Below are 23,288 nucleotides of genomic sequence, written 5' to 3' on the forward strand. Positions count from 1 at the left end.
AGATCGACTCAGAACGTCGAGACGATCAAGACTATATATACTTTATGTGGTCTTAGGAGAATATTTCGAGGTGTTACTAACGGAATGACTAGATTAGTATACCCCCATCCTATGGTGGAGGGTATAAAAACTAACGATGTTGACGCAAAAATAAACGATCGATACTACCGATAGTGCCGTTGATAGTTTGCCAGCTCCAATATTTAACATAGCTCCATCTTTCCATTACAACCACAGTTTTCATAATAAAAATTTGTTAAGGTCCATCTTAAAAAAACTTAAAGATTTGAATAAATAACCTACATAGTATGTACAAAGATATTCGTTTAGATTTTGGCTCTGTTCTGCAGTAGAATTTAAACTGCTGTAACATTCAAAGCACTATGTGTACAATGATTAGACTGGCCAGACAATGACAATTTTTTTTTTGTTTAGAAAAAAGGAAATGTCATCTCCCGCCACCACTCTTTTGGTATAAAGATTAGTGGTGTGTAGCTTGTCAATACAGCACGCTGCTGGCTAACATCTTCAAAATATATTTTTCCTTACGCGGCAGACCCGCTAGTGTGTATCCAAATTTGTATGTGAGGCTATGTGTTTGGAATTGAAATTATATACCTATATGAAGGACGGTGGTGCTCTCTATATACATACACACTTCGCTTCCCAATTCTTATTTGATTGCTTTTGTAAAGCAAGCCAGCGGCCACTCGCGACTTGAATAGAACGTCGCGACGTCAACGCCAAGTACCGACCCTTCATCCATTTTATTCTATTTTTCTGCACAATCCTACACACTCTGACATACATATACCGACATATGCACTTAAACACACATGTGTGGGTGGCGTGTTTGCTTCTTTCCACATATGACTGTTTATAATAAATTCCTCCTTGAGAGCAGTTGGTATTCCCTTTACATCGCACTAATATTGGACTTTGTCCATCAAAAAGTTTCCGTTACCATCACCCATTCTCAACGGGGCTATTCACACAGGCATGAGTACACAAGGACAGGACCAACGAAGACACGAAGTATTTTCAGCAGAACGTAAGAAAGTGTATTCACATACATTCATACAACCACATTCATGAATGTAAGCACATACCTACATAAGTAGGTTTTAGACATACAAACACGTGTGTATGTATGTGAAATCTTTTGTACATTTATCGCGAATATATCTCCGCTTCAGCATATAATATGTATGGATGTCCGCATACGGACTGTAGTCATCCCATTTGTGGCCCTAATATGTATACAACATTCACACACATCTAAGTGCTCAGCATCACACACAATTTGCAAGAGTGACTGACTGTTTTCTCGTTGCTTTGAGGAAAACGAAACCGGCAGAAGGCTAGTGTGGTGGAAACTTGTCTTTTGTTCAAAGAGGACGTTTGAACCGCGTGTGTATTTGTATCATACTGCAGATATTTTGTCGCAGATGGAACTTAACATCAGAGGCCGACCTTAGAGATGCCAACCAATTTTATTGATAAACTTTGCAGTTAGATTTTGATAATCTCCCCAAACACTTTCGAACATTATAAAACTATAAAAAGTGCCACAAGAACCATATTTTCCTAAGCAGAGAAAGCCTGCATTTTAAAAGTAATTGTTGTTAATTTTTTCGACGGTGTAACAGAAATTTTTGCGAAATTGGACTTATGTGTTAGTTTTGATACAGACCAGTCCCAACAATTCACTAAAAACCAAAAAACAGCGAAAATGTCCATGATAATTGAAAGGCCACTCGTAGTGAACCTCCCTATCCAGGCATCCCGTTTGAATATTTTCATGCTCCACAAATCTTCTATTTTCATTTAACAATTTGCATAAAAAATCTTTTATTTTATTTAAATGTATATGATTTATAATAATTCTTAAATTGAATGCAAAATGTGTGGTATCATGTATAGCTTAATCTATCCTATAATCTTATCTTCAAATACCTAATCGAATCAGCTTCAAATCTAATCTACAAATACCCCAAAGATCCATTGTGAACAAGCGCGTAACTCTATTACACACTTTAATAATTTAAAAGTATCACCTGTTGATATGAAACTTTGTTTGGCTAGCGAAAGGTCCGATTTTCAAACTGTTATTTTACATAGTACGACAATTCCACTACAAGATAAAAAATTAATTATTATAACAACAACTTTAGTCGAAAAAACGACGACAAAATTTGTTGTGATTTTTTTTTTTTTTGTTGGGTTTGAATGACAATTAATTGTTTATAGATTATTTTATTTAATGCAAACTCCCAACTAATAAACCTCACCGTGTAATAATAATAATAATGAAAGTCTGACTCCATGTGATCTTTGGGTGACTTGGTCTTCTGCAACCTTCCAGATTGAAATTAAGCGATGTCCTTGTTGTAGCAGTGTGTTGTGTTCTATCTTCTGTCTGCTTGCTTCTGTTGAATATCCAGGTCCAGCAACTCTGCGACAAAGGTGGGGTGTGTCCAAAAGGATCAGGGTCTGATTCGACTCAGTCTGGTCAGGCGTGGTGTTCGACCTTCTAATAATTGCATATTGTAGTTTCCTCAAAGTATTGCATAACTATTGCGTGTCTTTATTTACTTACGTACAGTCGAACCCAGGTAAGCGAAACGTTAAAAAATACGACAATTTTGTTTCACGAGCTGTTTCAAATGCAAATTGCAAATTTTGCTCATGAACATTCCACTAAGGAACAGGAGCAAACTTCTCACCTATCAATGAGTGCAGTCCGATTCAAGTTTAATATATATTCTTGATCGTCATGACATTTTAAGATCGACTTAAAATGTCATGACGATCAAGAATATATATATTTCGAGGTGTTTCAAACGTCCGTCCGTCCGTCGAAAGCACGCTAAGATTCGAAGGAGTTAAGCTAGGCGCTTGAAATTTTGAACAAATACTTCTTATTAGTGTAAGTCAGTTGGGATTGTAAATGAGCCAAATCGGTCCATAGCCTGATATAGCTGCCAAATAAACCGATCTTGGGTCTAGAATTCTTGAGCTTCTAGAGGGCTCAATTCTTATCCGATTTGGATAAGCATAAGTGTTTTATTTTGATTTCCAACAACTATGTCAAGTATGGTCTAAATCAGTCCGTATCCTGATATTGCTGCCATATAAACCGATCTCCCGATTAGACTTCTTGGGCTTCTTGAGGGTGTAATTCTTATCCAATTTGGTTAAAATTTTACATTTGTCTTTTTGATATGACAGCCAACAACTGTTCCAAGTATGGTCTTAATCGATATATAACAGGATATAGCTGCCATATAAACCGATCTTCCAGTCTGACTTTTTGAGCATCTGGAGTGCGCAATTATTTCTCGATTTGCCTGAAATTTTGGAGGTGGTGTCTCTCTATTACTGGTGTCTTTGATCTTAAACTAGTTTTACGATTTAGCGTTCGAAGCCATCAATACAACTTCCAACAGATGAACAAAATCATGTGTAGTATAGAAGAAGTGTAATTTGTCGCAGATAGAATGTCTGTCATTACACAAAAATACATGCATTGGGAAAAGTACAGCTAATAAGCAGGGTTGTCGGGCTTGGTTAATGTGGTAATTGTATTATAGATGCGTTTTCGCTATTAACACGATTCAAATACAATACGTCTCGAAAGAGAATCAAACTAAAATTGGAAAAGATGCCCGGTAAAAACTGCATCCAACAATTGCAGCACATGCTCTTATTTTCATCATGACTTTCTCTTTCGCTTCAAATTTTGTTTTTTTTTTTCAACTAATAAATAATTTATGTCCTCTTCAAATATCATAATATTCAAAAAGAAAATTATTTTCAAATTTTCTCAAAAATCAAAATTTCTAGAAAGCTTTTTCATACAACTACAATAGCTCAAGATGCCCCCTTATTAATGTTAAATTTCCTGGCGGCAAACGTAAATGTTACATAAAACTTGCACTCATAGAAAAAGTTTGCTTACTTTCACTAATAGGATTTAAGAAAAATCTTTCCTTTTTGAAGTTTCGAATTTTGTTTTAAACTTGGAATTTGACTAGTCAAATTTAATTTTTTTAGCACAAACAATTAGGTAAATCGTTATTCATAAAATCTTTTCATTGTAAAAAGATTTTCTTGAAAAAAAATATTTTTGAAAATTAAAAAAAAAAAAATATTTTACTTTGACTAAATCTACGATTAGTCTACGGAACTAATAAATTTCTACGAATCAACACTGCTTACTATGAACTCCGTATCAATTACCTTAAATACTGCATTGTGAAGAATTTCAAAAAAATAGACAAAATGGTTTCATTTGAAATAGATTTCTTAAATTGTAAATTAATTGGGGAAATCATTTCTGGGTTTTAAATTGTGTTTTCGAGTCGCTAAAATTTTTAATTTCTTTGATGATGTAATTTGAATAATTTATAATCAAATGCTTCTAATTATTCTTTGGAAACATAAACTAAAGTTTAACAGACTAACAAGCAAAATATTTAAAAAAACGGAAATTTTTTATTAATACTTTTTTCTACAGATACAATTTCAATTCAATTAATAATAAAACAAGAGAATAGAAAAGAAAATATATATAGAATTATGTCTTAGAGAAATTTTTATTTAATGTTTGTCTTTCGCAACAATTCTTATAAAAAACTTTTTTGGAAAAAATTCCAAGAAGGCTTAAAGAAAATTTAAAAAATTTTTTGATTAAAACATATTTTAAAAATTTTATATTTCAAAAAAATTACTTTGCACTTCGGTTTCAATGGTGGTCTCAATGTTAACCCAGAGAAAACTGAAATATGCCAGTTCACGAGGAAAACGAAGGTGGGCCAATTTAACGTACCACGTTTACTCAATAAGACGATTTCGATATCTGACAAGGTCAAATACGTAGGTGTGATCTTGGACAGGAAACTGAATTGGAAGTGTCACATTCAGGAGAGTGCTGACGAACTCACAGATGTTGGGCACTATGTAGACGGATAGTCCACTGGCTCAAAAGGAGCGCGATTAGACCAATACTTACTTACGCCTCAGTAGTTTGGTGGACTGCTTTGGAGAAAAAGTGCAACATAAGGAACATACAGCAGGTTCAGAGAACATGTTGACTTTGCATAAGCGGAACGATGAGGACCACGCCCACTAGGGCACTGGAGACTATTCTAGATATCCGACCCATAGACATACAGATTTAGTGTGAGGCAGCCACTGCGGCCATAAGAGTTAAGGCGATGGGAGAATGGATTGAGGATGGGAGCAGCTCATACCATCGCGGTAAAATCGAGGCAACGATAGGAAACCCGGAAGGAAGGGAAGAGGTTTCCGATCGGATACCTGAGATGAACCTTGAAGTCGAACGAGAGGCACAGTCTTGGATTGACGGAACCCTAGTATTGCCATCTGGAAGATCATGTTACACGGATGGAACAAAGCTTGAGAACAGAGTGGGCCTGGGGGTTTACATTGAAAACCCAGGGACTGAAATCTGTTTTAGACTGCCTGACCATAATACGGTCCTGCAGGTGGAGATCCGGGCGATCACGGAATGCGTGAAGTGGTGTGGTGCTAACGCGAGGATGTCGGGTGTGAACATCTTTACCGACAGTAAAATTGCCATAAGGGCAATAACAAGCAGGACGGTAAGATCACGAACAGTCTTGCAGTGTAAGAAAAAGACTAACGCCTTCTCTGAGGGTGGCAAAAGTCGCATCGTTTTGGGTGCCGGGCCATAACGGGTTAAGGGGAAATGAAAGGGCAAACGATTTGGCGGTGAAGCCCAGAGGACTGCCGTCAATAACCCGAAGGCTTTCGGGTCGACGCAGTCCGAGTTAAGGGGGTGGGCGACGAATGCGCATGCAACAGCGAAACGGTCGGTAGGACGGCGAAAATCCTATGGGGGGATCCAGATCATGAGAAGACTAGGCTATTACCGAAAGGAAGCAAGAAGGAGGTCAGTATATCTATTGGTATCATAACGGGACACATAGGACTACGAGCTCACTTATGTAAAATCGGTGCTGCAAGTGATGACATGGATAGGGCATGTAGGGAAGATGATGAAACGTTGGAGCATTTCCTTTGTCATTGACCGTTTTTCGCGTTCACCAGATACCGATACTTAGGTGGAGACACAATATCAGACATGAACCAACTTAGGGGAGTGGTAATGAAAACAATTAAGGATTTTGTAAGTTGCACGGAACTCCTAACTTAAAATTTTCTTTTCAGAGTTTACTTTATAGTTTTAAAAGCGCACAACAAGCCGATTACTGGCTTAGGTGTATGTCCATAGTGGCATGGGGCGGATTAATATCTGCACCGTCTTTCCAACCTAACCTAACCTATGGTGTTTTCGAGTGACCTTAAACGTAGTTGAAATTTTCAAGAAGTTGCGATATCTGAACTCAATTTCAACATGTTTTGAACATAACTATAAGGAATTTTTTTATACGTTCTAACAACAATTTCACAAAAATTTGTTGTACGAGTCGTACGATAACCCTTGATTTATTATATATAAATTTGGGAATATTTGGGAAATTTGGGAATGTATTTGTTAAAAATTATTCTCGTTTTTCATGTTTTATATAAAAATTAATGTCAACGTAACAGGTACAAGGAGGGTGAACAAAGGTAAGGTTTAATTTGCAGTAGGTAGTAAATAACTAGTTCCCACTAATACTTTATACAAATCTTTGCATTGTGGATAAATTGTGGTTTAAAAGTATCATTAACTGAAAAATGTATTATTTTGTTTGCAAATATATAAAAACAAAAGAAATATAACAATTAATTAAAGTAACTATAACATAATTACAATAATATAATAAGAACTTGCCTACAATGGATATTTATCTGCTGCAAATCAAAGCCAGAGTTTTGATTTTCCACATAGAATGTCTAAAATTGAAACCAAAAATTAATAAAAATAACACCTTATTAAGGTTACTATTCGATGCATCAGAAGTGAAAAAATATATTTATGCTCACATAATTTATCTATTTAACGAGAAAATTAAATTATATTTTTGTTAATAGAATAATAAAATTCTTTCTAAACTACAACGATTTATTAATTTTTCTTCTACATCTTTATTTGATTACTAGCTGACCCGGGCTAGCTCCGCTGCGCCTTTTTTCACATTTAATGAAACAAAAGTTTCCTTGAAATATTTATTTTCGACAATTAAAGAGCTTTTAGTGAAATACCAGCTACGAAAATAGTATATCGCTTGGCTGACAGTTTAACAATATAGGTACCTTTATCTGAATCCCATATGATCTTTATTGGTCTACCAATTTAAGTTTGGATGTAAGGTGTACTCCATTCTTAAAATACTTTATTTCAGCCCGATATCCTCATGATATCTGAGGATATATCCTCATGATATCGGGGTGCTTTCGGGGGTGAGGTGGTCCCCCAGACACTTGGCCCTGAAAAAATATCAGCATCGTGCTCTTCTTTCAAATACGATTTATTTAAACCCCATATTGCCATCGGTTTAGGGAAGTTTACACGATGAGGCGTCCCCTAAACACATGGCCACAAAATAGGTTATCAAGTTCGTTTTCTAAACTCAAATACCTTTCATTTGAGCCACAAATTGGCATGGTCGAAAAATTATTACGCTTTGGGGGATTTTTTTTGGAAAAGGGGTGATGCCCTAAATACATGGACATACATTTGGATATCAAATTCGTATTCTACTCCGAAATAAATTTATTTGCGATGGTCAGTAAAAAAATTCTGTTTTTAGGGTATTTTGGGAAAGGGGTAACCCCAAAAAAATTGGTCCCGAAATTGGGTATCAATTCTTGCTTTACCCCCCAATACCATTCATTTGAGCTCCACATTGGCATTGTTGGTAAATATGCCCGATTTAGGGGTGATTTGGAGTTTGGGGTTGTCCCCCAAACACTAAGCCCGGAAAATGTACCAGCAACGGGCTCTATATATCATTTATTTGAACCCTATATTGCCATTGGCCTCAAAATTGGATATCAAATTCGTTTTCTAATCTCATTTAAACTCCATATTGCAAAAGTCAGCAAATTTTTAGTTCCACTCTCTTTAAGACCCAAATTGTCATGGGGATCAAATACGTCCTATTTGGGGGTTATTATTGTGGTGGGACGTCCTTTAGACAGTTGGTCCCTATTGTTGATATCAGATGCGAGTTATACTCCCAAATACCTTTAATTTGAGCCCCATACTTCCATAGTCGGCAAACATGACCGGCTTGGGGGGTGTTTTGGGAGATGGGCGGCCACTAAGTGAGTTGGCCTTGAAAATATATATCGGATTCGTATTCCACATTAAAACCCCTCTTATTTCAGCCTCATAATGCAATAGTCCGAAAATACTTCAATGGGTTGTGTTGTGGTGGTGGGGTGGACCCATAGACACTTTTCCCGAATATTGATATCAAATTCGTGCTTTACTCCCAAAGGCATTTCATTTGAGCCCCATATGGCAATGGTCGTAAATTTGTCCCCTTTGGGGATGTTTTTGGGGAGAGGCGGCCCCCAAACACTTGGTCCCATATTTGGATATCAGATTCAAATTCTACAACCAAAGGCCTCTTATTCAAGCCCCATAATCTCATGGTCAGTAAATAAGTCCTGTTTGGGGGTGTTTTGGGGAAGGGGTGGACCCCCAGAAACGTGGTCCTAAATTTGGATATAAGATTCGTATTCTATTCGCAAATACCTTTCATTTGAGTCCCATATTGCCATGGTAGGTAAATATGTCCGATTTAGGTTTGGTAGGTTTTAGGGTGGGGCGCCCCCCCTAGGTACCCTATCCGAATTTTAGATACAAAATTTTCCGCGATCTGACGTTTCTGAAAATTTAATTAAGGGGGAGGGTCAAATTCATTTTCTAATCTCATTTAAACTCCTTATTGCAAAAGTCAGCAGATATTTAGTTCCACTCTCTTTAAGACCCAAATTGTCTTGGTGATCAAATACGTCCTATTTGGGGGTTGTTATGGTGGTGGGACGTCCCTTAAACAGTTGGTCCCTAATGTTGATATCAGATAAGAGTTATACTCCCAAATACCTTTAATTTGAGACCCATATTTCCATAGTCGGCAAACATGACTATGAAAATTGGATTAAGGGGGAGGGTCCGCCCCCCCTTCAGATATCAAAAAATTTTGTACCTTATTTTCACCACGGGATCATTATGCACCTTCTGTGAAAATTTTAAGAAAATCGGTTCAGCCGTTTCTGAGTCTATGAGGAACACACAAACATACAAACAAACAAACCTACAAACAAACACAAATTGATTTTTATGTATAAGATTTAGTAACGTTTTGTTTGTTTTATTTTTGTGTTCATTTAGCCACATTTTTCCCGTTGCTCTCTAACGAAGCGTATTCTATCAAGTAATGTAGCTAACTCCCAAATTACAAAGCAGGCAGTCACTGATCGACACCCCACTATACACACACGCGTGTCTAACAATAAATACACCAAACCAAGTAAAAGGGCATTAAGTTCGGCCGGGCCGAACTTTGGATACCTACCACATCGAATATATATATATATATATATATATATATATATATATATATATATATATATATATATATATATATATATATATATATATATATATTACCAATTTTGTGTCATATATATTCACCTTTTATGGGCCTAAGAACTTAAATCTGGATATAGACCGATCTGAGCCATATTGAACACGAATTTCGAAGAGCCTAATACAGTCTTTGTCAAATTTCAAATTTCAGCGAAAACGATTAACAAACATGCTTTTACTGTCCCAAGAACTTAAATTGGGAAATCGGTATATAGGGCACCTCTATCCAAATATAACCCGATCTTGACCATATTTTTGTAGCCACATTTTCATTTCCTAGTGGAAGTGGTGATCCTTGTCAAGCTCCTGTAGATGAGCAAACTAGTTCCGATGCTTCGGTCAGTCCTTTGATCGCCGTGGGAACATTATGTCCGTTGGTTATTTAAAGGCGCCAATAACTCGCCTTGTCATATCGAGCGTCATTGGCACTCAGTACTTGTGCAAAAGCCGGCCTCTCACTGAGGCTACCCGCTCGGTACCGCTGATTATTCTCGACAGCCGTTACAGCTACTTCGTAGGGTGCATTCCCCTACCCGCGACTTGTGGACGCGCCCGGTAGCACGCAGCTTAGCTTCTCGTGACAGCAATGAACAGCACACAGATCGGACCTCAACGTTCCAACCTGTGCGGTGCTCACAGCTATCCCTGACCATACTCGGTACGTATGTCGAAGGGCCTAACAGAACTCATTCCGCTAAATTTCAGCCAAAAACCATAAATCGGGAGATCGGTATTTACGGCAGCTACATTCAAATCTGGACCGATCTAGGCCGTATTGAACAGGGATGTCGAGAACCATAACACGACATGCTAGGTTGCATTTTATACAATATTTAGGGATTCGATAACCCTTGTGTTGCAATCTGTTAACTGACAGCTCTAACGTAAAGCTTGACATTTTTGAGGTTATACGTACTCAGAACGTTTTGACATACGAGCGCTATTTGTGTTTTTTACAGTAACTTAAAAGATGCATCTCGCCCAAAAAATGGAATTAAATCGTGAACATTTTTGTGCGATTATTTTTTCCATCTTTCGACGTCGATTAACTCAACAACAGTGCATCGATTAACTTAATTAAATTTTTGGCGATGAAGCTCCATCAAAGACCAGTGGTTATCGATGGTATGGTGAATTCAACAGAGGTCGTAGTTCACTCCAAGACGAATTTCGTGAAGCTCGTCCAAAATGAGTTCTTGTTCCAAAAACCATTGATGCTGTGCTCCATCTGATATAACAAGATTGTCATGTGACCTATCGTGAGATTGAGACAACCTTAGTCATAAGTGGGACCAGCATACATTCAATATTGCATTGGGTCACACACAATTTGTTAATCGCTCAAAAAAAGGCTCGTGTCGATTGGTTGAAAGAAATGCTCCAAAATTACGAAACAACGAACTTTTGAGCACTCAAAACACCGATTTCATGCGTCATCCGCCGTATAGTCCTGACTTGGCACCGAATAAATTCTTTTTATTCGACACCTGAAGCTGCGGTTGATGAGTTTAAAATGTATGTTTTGGAGATACCTCAATCAGAGTGGCAGTAGAGCATCGACAATTGGATCAAACGCATGCATCTAAATGGGGAATATTTTGAAAAACAAAAAAGCGATTTCGACGATTAAATTTGTTTTTGTGTTCTCTCGTACGAAATTTCAGCTAAATCGGACAATAAATACGTTTGCTATGGGCCCAAGACCCTAAATTGAGAGATCGGTCTATATGACAGTTGTATCGAAATAAAGACCGATCTTAATCATACTTGGTACGAATGCTGAAGGGCCTAACGGAACTCATTGTGCCTAATTTCAGCAAAATCTGTTAAAAGATTCACCTTATATTATCCTAAAACCTTTAATCGGAAGATCGGTATATATGGCAGCCATATCCAAACAGTGAACGATCCGCGCCGTATTGAGCAGAGATGTCGAGGAGCCAGACATAACTCGCTATACTAAATTCCTGAGATATCAGGCAATAAACGCTCATTTTATGGGTCCAAAACATTAAATTGGGAGATCGGTCTATATGACAGCTATATCTATTTCTGGACCGATCTGGGCCAAATTAAACAAAGGTTCGAAGGTCCTGACTGTCCCAAATTTCAGCGAAATCGGACATCAAATGCGTTTTTTATGGGCCGATGATCTTAAATCGAGAGATCTATCTATATGGCAGCCATATCTAAATCTGCACCGATCTGGGCCAAGATATAGTTCGATATAGCCCATCTTCGAACTTAACCTGCCTATGGACAAAAAAAAAAATCGTGCAATGTTTCAGCTCAATATCTCTATTTTTAAAGACTGTAGCGTGATTTCAACGGACGGACATGACTAGATCGTCTTAGATTTTTATGACTATGTGAACACTCATTCAGACGCACACTCTCCTAGCGGACATACATATACACAGACACACAATTTTGCTGTGTTTTTTTTTTTTTAAATTTAAGAGAAAACCACAAATAAAAAACCCACGCCTACGTATACACAATGATAGACTAGACACATTCATCTTCAAAATTGCATAGATTTATCAACCATTTTTCGACAAGAAATAGTGATCTGTTTTATTGAAATCCTGTTAAAAAGGATTAAATTAGAATTATTGTGATCATCATTTGCCGCCATTTATGAAATATATTAAAATAAATGTAAACAATTGACTACGCAATTGTTTGTTTGTTGTTTTTGAAGCCGTTAGAAATTCCTAAACGTTAATAAAAATTTATGAAAAAAGTCATTACAAAACATGCTGACTGTAACGTAAATGAGTATATCAATTACAAGATGCTAATGATAATGTCAAAAAAGTGCATTTGAATATTTAAAGGATCATGTCTACAATATTTCATTCCCTACTCATTAAAAAATTTTATATTAAACTTGCTTTTAAAACGTGGTGGACTTCATGCTGACATGTCCTCAAAATATGTGGTAATAGGATTAGGTTTGGTTAGGTTGAAAAGAGGGTGCAGATATTAATCCACCCCATGCCACTATGGACATACACCTAAGCCAGTAATCGCCAGTAAAAGCTTACTATAAAGTAACCTCTAAAAAGAAAATATTAAGTTAGGATTTCCGTGCTACTTACAAAATCCTTAATTGTTTTCAATATCACTCCTCTAAGTTGATTCATGTCTGATTTCGTGTCTCCACCTAAGTACCAGTATCTGTTAAACGCGAAAGCCGGCAATGACAAAGGAAATGCTCCAACGTCTCGTCATCTTCCCCGCATGCCATCACTTGCTGCACCGATTTTACATAAGTGAACTCGTAGTTCTATGTGTCCCGTTATGATACCAATAGCTATACTGACCTCCTTCTTACTTCCTTTCAGTAATAGCCTCGTCTTCTTACGATCTGGATCCCCCCATTGGATTTTCGCCATCCTACGGACCGTTTCGCTGTTCCACAATGTTGCTCGCCGTAAGACCTCTAGCCTTCACTGGCAAATCGTCTGCCCCTTCATTTCCCCTCACTCCGTTATGGTCCGGCAAGACTGTTCGTGACCTTGCCGTCCTGCTTGTTATTGCCCTTGTGGCAATTTTACTGTCGATAAAGATGTTCACGCTCGACGTCCTCGCGTTAGCACCATACCACTTCACGCATTCCGTGATCGCCGGATCTTCGCCTGCAGGACCGTATTATGGTCAGGCAGTCTAAAACAGATGTAAGTCCCTAGGTTCTCAATACAAACCCCCAGGCCCACTCTGTTCTCTAGCTTTGATCCATTCTTGTAACATGATCTTCCAGAAGGCAATACTAGGGTTCCGTCAATCCAAGACTGTGCCTCTGGCAGCAGTGCCTGACACCCGACTTCAAGGTTAATCTCAGGTATCCGATCGGAAACCTCTTCCCTTCATTCTAGGTTTCATATCGTTGCCTCGATTAAACCGCGATGGTATGAGCTGCTCCCATCCTCAATCCATTCTCCCATCGCCTTAAGTCTCATAGCCTCACACTTAATCTGTATGTCAATGGGTCGGACATCTAGAATAGTCTCCAGTGCTCTAGTCAGCGTGGTCCTCATCGCTAAGCCTATGCCAAGACAACATGTTCTCTGAACCTGTTGTATGGTCCTTATGTTGCACATTTTCTCCATAGCAGTCCACCAAACTACTGAGGCGTAAGTTGGTATTGGTCTAATCACGCTCCTGTAGAGCTAGTGGACTATCCTCGGATTCATGATGCACCATTTCGAGCCTACGGCCCGTCTACATAGTGGCCAACATCTGTGAGCCTTCTCAGTACGCTCCTGAATGTGACACTTCCAATTCAGTTTCCTGTCCAAGATCACACCTATGTATTTGACCTTTTCAGATATCGTGAACAAGCATATTTTAGTCTTTTCTGGGTTTACATTGAGACCTCTGTGTCTAACCCAATCATATGCCATATGCAAGACCCTTTCGGCCCTTCTGCATAGCTCGTTCGGACTCTTATCCCTTAGAAGTATTATAACTTCGTCCGCGTAGCAGACGGGTTCAAATCCCTCCTCAGTCAGCATCCGTAATTGGTCATTTATGGTGGTCACCCATAGGAGTGGCCATAAAATGCCCCCACTGTGACGTGCCCTGTGCCACTTGCTCCCTTTAATTTATACCATGGGACACACAGTTTATCCACCTTTTCCTTACCAATGGTTTATCCAGTCTCTAAGAACCGGGTCCACCCGGTAGTGGTCTAAGGATTGGATCAATGTGTCGGACCGCACATTGTTAAAAGCCCCTTCGATGTCAATGCATACCGCCAGTGTGTACATTTTGGCATCGAAGGATTTTTCTATTTTATGCACAACCTCGTGCAGGGCAGTCTCCACCGACCTTCCCTTGACATAGGCATGCTGTTTGTATTTGAGCAGTTCCCTGGATGTCCTACTATTTATCATGGTGTCCACAATACGTTCCATGGTTTTGAGTAGAAAGGACGTAAGGCTTAAGGGTCTGTAGGCCTTTGGTGTCGCATAACTTGCCTTGCCGGGCTTTGGTACAAACACCGCCCTCGCCCCCTGCCAGGCTTTCGGAGTATATGCAGTCATAGGGTCGCTGTGAAAATATTAGCCAAATGAGATGCCAGATAGTCTGCCTCTTTTTGTAGTAACGCCGGAAGTAATCCATCAGGTTCGTGTGACGTAAATGGTTTGAATCTCCTCAAGGATTCCTTTACCATAAATTCCGCTATTATAACCCTTCGATCAACGTCATTATTCCAAGATTCCGGCGTATTCGTGAGTCCCTTCGTATCCTGTGGAAAATGGGTTTTCATCAAAAGCCTCAACATATCATCCGTTGTCTCTGCTCTCACTCCCATATCGTCTACTAAAGTTTCAGTTTGGACATGGGTTTTTGAGAGAAACTTTTTATCTTGGCGGAGTTATTAGCGCTATCGACCTGTTCGCAGAAAAGCTTCCAGAAGCACGTTTTGCCGCTCTGGTAATATTTTTATATTCCTTGAGCCGTGTGTAATACACATCCCGATATACTTCCGCCTTTTTACGACGTGCTCTGTTAAAAAATCTTCGGACCTCTTTCCCAATATTGCGAATCTCCCCGGTCATTCAGGGTTTTTCTTGGGCTGATTTCCTTTCCCGAAGAGGACAACTAACTTCGAAGGACTCCGCCAGTGCAGTCGTAATCCTGTTGACATTTTAGTCAATCTCTTCTATGCTTGAACAATCTACATTATCTTGCCAAGTATTCTTCTGAGTAGCCTTCCGAATTTTGTCCAGTTGGTTTTCAACTTATTCCGGAAGCTTATCGGATTTGGTGCTGGTCGTGCCATTCTAAACCTAATGTAGCAATTGTCAGGGAAAGAGTGTTCCATTTAGACTTTCCAATCCTGAACCTCATCGATTAGATTTTCCGTACATATCGTCACATCTAATACCTCCTCCCTAATCATATTAACAAAGGTAACAGTGTTACCAATATTAAGTGTTATTATGTCTTTAGTATTCAAGAACTCTGCCATGGTTTGGCTTATTAGTGATGGTACTACCCCACAAAATGTGGTGAGAGTTTGCATCGCACCTTATTAGTACCTCGTTATAAGCTTTTGCTACAAAAATTTTTTTCCATAGAAATATTTTTATACCCTCCACCATAGGATGGAGGGTATATTAATTTCGTCATTCTCTTTGTAACTACTCGAAATATTCGTCTGAGACCTCATAAAGTATATATATATTCTTGATCGTCATGTCATTTTAAGTCGATCTAGCTATGACCGTCCGTCTGTCTGTCAAAAGCACGCTTACTTTCGAAGAAGTAAAGCTAGCTACTTAAAATTTTGCACAAATACTTTTTATTAGTGTAGGTCGGTTGGTATTGTAAATGGGCCATATCGGCCCATGTTTTGATATAGCTGCCATATAAACCGATCTTGGGTCTTGACTTCTTGAGCTTCTAGAAGGCGCAATTCACGACGTGTTTTGTTATGATATCCAACAACTGTGCCGAGTATGGTTAAAATCGGTTCATAATCTGGTATAGCTGTCATAGAAACCGATTTTGGATCTTGAATTCTTGAGCCTCCGGAGGGCGCAATTCTTATCCGATTTGGCTGAAATTTTGCACGAGTCGTTTTATTATGACTTCCAATAACTGTGCTAAGTATGGCGTAAGTCGATACAGAACCTGATATAGCTGCCATATAAACCGATCTGCGATCTTGACTTCTTGAACCTCTAGAGGGCGCAAATCTCATCCGATTTTGCTGAAATTTTTTACAACGGCTTCTCTCATGACCTTCAACATACGTGTCTAATATGGTCTGAATCGATCAATAGCTTGATACAGCTCCCATATAAACCTATCTCCCGATTTTCCTTTTTGAGCCCCTACAAGGCGCAATTCTTATCTGAATGAACTGAAATATTGCACAATGACATCCACAATGTTCAGCATTCATTTATGGTCCGAATCGGACTATAACTTGATAAAGCTCCAATAGCATAACAGTTCATATTCAATATTCTATGTTTGTCTAAAAAGAGATACGGCGCATAGAACTCGACAAATGCGATCAATGGTGGAGAATATAAGATTCGGACCGGCCGAACTTAGCACGCTCTTACTTGTTTCTAATAATCTCGCCAGGATTCGAACCCAGCCGTTCAGCATCATAGGCGGACCTGCTAACCTCTGCGCTACGGTGGCCTCCAGATCAATATAAAAAACTTTAAAAAGTTTATGCAAAATGAAACGGCACATAAATTTTTTTTTTTGAAATTTTGGCTTTAACAAAATAGTTTTGATGTAGGCCCAAAACTGGGAAAATTTAGTGTTTCGAGAATTTTCCACTGAAAATTTGTGACTACGTCCCTGGTTCCCAATATTTATTCTAATTAATTAAGTTTTAAGAATAAGTTATTGTTCAATGTTAGAAAATAAATGAGTAAATGTATTATTTATGCAATTGCGAATCAGCGCATTAATATATAAAGGCGGGTACTACATTCGGTGGTAATATATTTTGGTGATATTTTTCGCCGATAATAGATTTTAAAGCAAAAAAAAAAACTACTTGAGTAGCACATTCCCCCATTACTAATGGTAAAAATTTAATACAATTTTTATTTTACCGTTGATATTTGTGTAGTGAAGCAATAAAATAATAGCGAAAAGCATGGCTTTTCAGCGGTGAAAAACGAACATGTACAAGCAATAAAATATTGAATTGTTGTGCTGGAGTAACACTCAATACACTAAAAAAGAGAATCGTATTATGTAGTAAACAATTTACCCAAAATTGGTTCAACAATTTTCTTACGCCTTATGAAATTTTTCTTTCCTATTACGAAATTTTGCTATGGTTAGGTTGAAAAGAGGGACATAAACCTAAGCCAGTAATCCTCTTGTTGTGTGCTATACTAAAAACTAAGCTCGAAAACGAAAATCTAAGTTAGGAATTCCGCGCTACTTAAAAAATCCGTAATTGTTTTCCATATCACGTCCCTAAGTTGTTTCATGTCTGGTATTGTTTCCCCAACTAAGTACTGGTGTGTTTTGGCCACGAAAACCGGGCAATGACATAGGAAATGCTCCATCTTCCCACATGCCCTACACATGGTATGACTTGCCGCACCGAGTTTGCATAAATGAGCTCACAGTCCTAGGTGTCCTGTTATGATACCGAAAGCTTTCCTGACCTCCTGCTTACTTCCTTTCAGCAATAGCCTCGTTTTATCACAATCAGTGTCTCTCCATACGATTCTACCGACCGTTTCGCTATTCCACAGCATTACATGTGCGTTTGTCGCCCACGCCCTTTAATCGGACTACGTCGACCCGAAAGGCTTCGGGTAACCAAGTTTATTGGCGGCAGTCCTCTAGCCTTCACTGCCGACTCGTCTGTTTTTTCATTCCCCCTTACTCAGTTATGGCCCGGCACCCAAACGATGGGGATCGCGCCATCCTCAGAGAAGGCATTAGTCTCCTTCTTACATTCCAAAACTGTTCATGACCTTACTATCCTGGTTGTTATTGCCCTTGCTAGTTTACTGTCCGTAAAAATGTTCACATTCAACGTCTTCATGTTAGCACTACACCACCACACGCATTCAAACGATGCGGATCGTTCCATCCTCAGAGAAGGCAGTAGTCTCCTTCTTATATTCCAAGACTGTTAATGACCTTACTATCCTGTTTGTTATTGCCCTGAGAGATAGTTAACTGTTCGCGATGGTATGATCTGCTCCTATCCTCTACCCATTCTCCCATCGCCGTAGGTCTCTTAGCCGCAATGGCTGCCTCACACTTAATCTGTATGGCAATGGGTCGGATAAAAAAAATAATCTCAAGCCTAGAAAATATGTTCTCCGAACCTCTTGTATTTTCGTAAAGTTCCACTTTTTCTCTACCGCAGTCCACCAATCTAGTGAGACACAGGTAGATATGGTTGAAAGAGGGTGGGGGTATTAATCCGCCCCATGCCGCTATGGACATACATCTAAGCCAGTAATCGTCTTGTTGTGCACTTTTAATACTAAAAAAGTAACCTCAACAAAGAAAATTTAAGTTAGGAATACCGTGCTTCTTACTAAATCTGCAATTGTTTTCCATACCACGCCCCTAGGTTGTCTCATTTCTGGTATTGTAGCCACACCTGAGTGCCGGTATTTTTTTTTCACTCCAGGCAATGACATAGGAAATGCTCCAAAGTCTCATCATCATCGCCGCATGCCCTACACATGCTATCACTTGCCGCACCGATTTTGCATAAAGGAAAGGCTCCGAGTTAACCAAGTTTATTGACGGCAGATCTCTGGCCTTCACTGGTATATCGTCTGTTTTCCCATTCCGTTACTACGCTATGGCGCGGCACCCAAACGATGCAGATCGCGTTATCCAGAGAGAAGGCGTTAATTTTTTTCTTACATTCCAAGACTGTTCGTGATCTTACCGTCCTTGTTGTTATTGCTCTTATGGCCTGTTTACTATCCGTAAAGATGTTTATACTCCACGTATTCGAGTTGACATCACATCACCTCACGCTTTTTGTGATGATGGCACTGCTCCACGAAATGTGGAGAGAGTTCGCATTGCACCCTATTAGTACCTCGTTTCCGTCTGTTTTTCTTTCCTCATCAGCCGTTGCAGCTCCGATGTGGGTGACGGTCGCATAACTCCAGATATGGTACCTGTCTAATCACTGTTGCGTCCGATGTTGACAACTCTGGGGAAAATATATAATTGACATTTTTATGAAAAATAACGCAATTCCTCGGCCGAGTACCAGTGTAAGCATAGAATAATTGGTAGTTGATATAGTTCAGTCCAGAAACTTTGTTCGGGATCGTCCATGGCTCCTGAATTAAGGCAATATGAATCGTCCCCTTGCTGATTTTCTCCATCAGAGCGTGTGTTTATCTGGATAACCTCAATCATTAGTCCTCCAGTAAATGGGCTTCTTGAGCGTGGGTGCTGGTCTCATCGTCCGCTCCCTATTCTTCAGGTTGCATTGATTTTCCTGTCACTGCACTGCCTGATATTTCAGCATTAGTTTCTTTGCCTAGCCAAGTCTTCCGAATCTTAATCTTTCCATTATTGGGGCAGTCGGTGATGGTCTCGTCATCAGCCTTCTGTCTGTTAGGCGGTATTAAATCACCCGCCACTGCACGGTCTGATGTCTCAATATGAGGATTTTTGCCTATCCAAGTCTTTCCAAACTTGAAAAAGACAGCCTTGCTCCCGTAATACGCCATGCCCGATAGTCTTAATCAACATTATCTCGGAGACTTGATCAATGCCAACCACAAGAAGAGTTCCTTCCTCCTTCTCCTCTTTGTGGAAGACCTCCCATTTCTCTGCGACCAAACCGTTTTGCTTGTCTAAGAATCCCAACATGTGTTCCGTCGTCCATTTGCTGCCCCATCCCTTGTTGAAGACCGTTTCCTTTGTGTGTAGGTGGATCCTCTACAGAGTTCCACACATGTTCGAAAATCCGCTCGTTGACCACTTGGGATCGACGATCTGGTGGAATCCCACCAGACGAACTGCCAATATTGATGACTGCATAAGTCGACTCATCTCCATTGTGCTTCCTTGTTTTTCTTCGTCATCATTTTAGCAGTGTTATGCTCTTCGGGAGATCTGATTCTCTTTCCAGCTTCCTGCACTTTAGCCCGATTGAGCTGCCGGTCTATACTCCTCTGTTTCCCCCGTCGTGCCCCAGATCGCTTTCTCAGTATGCTTGTGAGATAAGCAAAGCCATCGCTCACTTCTGCTGTCATCCCGCTGTCCTCATCTCTCGATTCGGCTACAATAACTGTTTCACTGACAGCGTCTGAATCCGAATTAGAACCACCACCTTTACTTAAAGGCTGGGGACGAATTGTGCAACCCTCTGGTTTATCCGTCTCTTCCTCATTAATAAGTGTGACAACTAGTTGTGCGCTTGAAGCATTACTCTCAACTACAGGTGCCAAGGGGAGGGCAATATGCTACGGTCTGACGCCACCACAGCTGTTGGGTCTTTGGAGTCCATTTTGAGCCTACTCCAAAAAGGCTTTAACATTTTTTCGTAACAGCTAGTACCTATTCCGAGATAAGGATATTTCTTTTGTGGAGATAATGAAAACACGTTCGCTCCACTCAGTGGAGAAAAAAAAAGAAAAGTTAATAAACTGTGCTATGGAGCTTTATGCAATGATGGGTTTACAAATAAAATAATAATATTCCAAACTAAAAATATTTTTTTTTTTTTTTTTATTTATTAGTCTATAGATATTATAATCCGTACAGACTAGACTATATACAATATATACAAACTAAGCTTAATAACTACGAATTCAGCAAAATAATAATCTTTTTCTTTAAAGAATATTTGTTTTCGCACAGATCTATATTATTGTAAAATTTATTAAATTCAACACATAAACGCCTAAATGGGTCATTGTTCGCAAAATTCGTACGATAGTATTCAACATGAAGAAGATTGAAATTTCGTGAAGGTCTCAGCGGCACGTTCAAGTAGATGTGGTCCAACAGAAACTCCGACTTCAAGTTTCCGTTTAGTATATTTAACATGAAATTCAGATTCAGCATTGTACGCCGACTTTCCAACGAAGGCAATTTGATCAAATTTAATCTTTCTTTATAAGATGGTAAAGTATAAAATGTCCAGTTACGTCTACGTAAGCTGAATAACACGAACTGTTTTTGCACAGACTCAATTGAATTGCAGTGGATTTTATAATTTGGGCACCATATTATAGAACCATACTCCAGTATCGGTCGAACCGTTTATAGAGTAAATTGTTGTTAGATGATTTAATCTGTAAAACGATATATGTTTACATTTTTTTATGTTCAATTCCATTAGATTCAGTTGACACCAATCGTATAATCGGTCAAGGTCGGATTGTAGTTTCAGTTGATCTGTGTCATTTTGAATGGTTTTGAAAAGTTTAACATCGTCTGCATACATAAGTACTCGAGAGAAAGTGGCAGTGGATGGTAGATCATTAATAAATAATGAAAACAAAATAGGCCCAAGATGACTACCTTGTGGGACTCCAGATAAAACATCAATAGTTTTAGAAACAGAATCATTAAATTTTACAGTTTGAGTGCGATTAGACAGGTAATTTGATATCCATGCTAGCAACGAGTCTGAAAACCCCAGGAGGTCTAGCTTGTGTAATAGAAGACTATGATTTACCTTATCAAAAGCCTTGCTAAAATCAGTATATATAACGTCAGTTTGTAAACGATTTCTAAATCCTACGTTTACAATTGTAGTTAATTCCAAAACATTTGTTACAGTTGAGTACGATTTACGAAATCCATGCTGATATCGTGATAACAGTGAAGAAACTTGATGAGACAGTAAGTCAGTGATGATTTTTTCAAGAAGTTTCGGAATAGCGCTAAGCTTTGCGATTCCTCTGTAGTTGGTGACTTCAGATTTACATCCACTTTTAAACAGGGGTATAATGAAAGAATTTTTCCATAATGGAGGGAAATATTGTGTCCGTAAAGATTCATTAAACAATATTGAGAGAACACCGGACAGGGAATTTGCGCAGTGCTTAAGAATATTGCTAGGGATACCATCTGGACCTGGATTGTAGGAACATTTCATATTCCTCAAATAATGCTGTACAGTATCAGATGTTGTTAGTGGAACAGATATCGTGCTATTTCCGTAGAAGCTTTGGGAGGGCTCAATAGTTTTATTATATGTTTTCCGGGAATAAGTAGTGGCAAAGAAGTCTGCAAACATATTGCTGATGGAAAGGTCATCATCCGCTTCGATGGCTACAAATTTCAAAACTTTTGGAAAAGTATTCGACCGACGTTTAGAGTTTACAATTTTATAAAAAGACTTAGGGTTTACTTGTAGTTGACTTTTTATATTCGACAAATAAGTGTTGTATGAGATCTTATTGCAGATGTTATATTCAGAACGAACAACAGAGTATTTGGAAAAGTCCATCGCAGTACCAGTTTTCTTATACTTTTTATATAGTTTATTTTTTCTATTCTTCAAGTTGCGCAGTTTGTTATTATTCCAAGGTGGCCCATTACCAATAAAATTACATTTAACAGGACGGATTTCTGGATACAACCCTTAAGAATATCATAAAATATAACAATCGACTCATCCAAATCATTTAATGGAAGTGATTCTTGCCAATCAACTTCGGATATAAGAGTATTAAGTTTTCGGTAATCAGTTTTCGAAAAAGCACAAATACTATCAATATTAGACAATTGTGTTTTGCGAAGGAAAGAGGTAGAAAGGTTGACATTAACGTGAATAGTAGGATGAAATACATCCTCTGGACTAGTAATAGCGTTTGTTCTTTGTAGCGAAGTTTGCATAGGTTCAGTGGTAAATAGTAAATCCAACATCTTATCATTAGCGTTGAAAATTCTATTAATTTGGCATAAACCAGTATTCAAAATTGTTTCAATAAATTCCACAACATGACCATTTTTTGTGCCGGGTAATAAATAGTTTGTATCAGTATTTTCCTTCCAATGAATAAATGGTAAATTGAAATCTCCACTTACAATTAGTGAGTCCATTGGTTTAGAAAGACTTAGCACAGATTGGATAGCAGCTAAGTGTGCTTTATAGATTTCAGTAGTAAATCCGGGAGGAATATATGAACAAGTCAAAAATAAAAATTTATTTCCATATTTTAATTTAACAGCCAGGAATTCGATGGAT

The 23,288-nt window shown here is 38.6% G+C and overlaps 1 protein-coding gene across 4 annotated transcripts in view; it reads right to left on the bottom strand.

The window, feature by feature from the left end:
• Positions 1–23,288, bottom strand: part of LOC106092598 (protein distal antenna) — a 356,654-nt gene that overhangs the window by 304,625 nt on the left and 28,741 nt on the right. Inside the window, exon 2 of one of the 4 annotated variants that reach the window (XM_059361421.1) lies at positions 6,831–6,888. The exons of the other annotated variants lie outside the window; for them this stretch is intronic. The gene's annotated coding sequence lies outside the window, so the exon portion shown is untranslated. The remainder of the gene's footprint in view (positions 1–6,830; positions 6,889–23,288) is intronic. 4 annotated transcript variants of the gene reach the window in all.

The sequence above is a fragment of the Stomoxys calcitrans genome, chromosome 2, assembly GCF_963082655.1.
Source record: "Stomoxys calcitrans chromosome 2, idStoCalc2.1, whole genome shotgun sequence".
NCBI lineage: Eukaryota > Metazoa > Arthropoda > Insecta > Diptera > Muscidae > Stomoxys > Stomoxys calcitrans.